The 649-nt window shown below is 31.7% G+C and overlaps 1 non-coding gene across 1 annotated transcript; it reads left to right on the top strand.

Moving 5' to 3' along the window:
• Window positions 1-271: 271 nt before the first annotated feature.
• On the top strand, window positions 272-400 carry LOC120309607. Its single transcript, XR_005557128.1, has one exon. It is a non-coding gene; the product is annotated as a small nucleolar RNA SNORA66 (small nucleolar RNA).
• Window positions 401-649: the final 249 nt, after the last annotated feature.

Genomic DNA, 649 nt, shown 5'->3' on the forward strand with positions numbered 1-649 from the left:
TATAAATATTAGACTTGAATATTTTAAGGGCATGACTTGCATGCTAAGGATTGGCTTCCTGCTTTGCATATAGAAAAAATTATAATGTGCTAGAACTGTGGGCTGCTGTGTGAACTTTTCTTTTAAAGATCTAGCTTATTGGGGAAAAGAAGTGCTTTATTGACAATTTTATGGATACATATATTTATAAAGAGCACGATGTCTTATAATCTTAATAAACATAGAAAAGATGATAATCAGTTTAGATCTTATTTTAAATTTTAAAAATTTCACACAAACTTGATCACTGGCTCTGCATGATTTAACAGAAGCAACGGAACAGGTTTGCTAAATTAAACAGGATAACAGAAGTTTATTAAATACACCATAGCAAGGCTGCTTGCTATATACCATGACAACATAAACAGTCCCTAGTTTTTTAAAAGTTGCATTGGTTTAGCTGTTATTCTGTTGTTCATTATACTGACTTGTTAAATGCTCTTTAACTTTATAATGAGTATAAGCATAGGGTCTTGCTGATTCTCCCATACTGTATTTTAACAAAGCTGATAATAAAACACACATTTGGAGCCTCCTATTAAGATTTCCACAAAACGTGGTGGTTATAGAAAGAATTTAAATCAGATCTTATAGCTCCCCCATGTGGAAA

The sequence above is a fragment of the Crotalus tigris genome, unplaced genomic scaffold (assembly GCF_016545835.1).
Source record: "Crotalus tigris isolate CLP2741 ecotype Arizona unplaced genomic scaffold, ASM1654583v1 scf7180000018043.2394770, whole genome shotgun sequence".
NCBI lineage: Eukaryota > Metazoa > Chordata > Lepidosauria > Squamata > Viperidae > Crotalus > Crotalus tigris.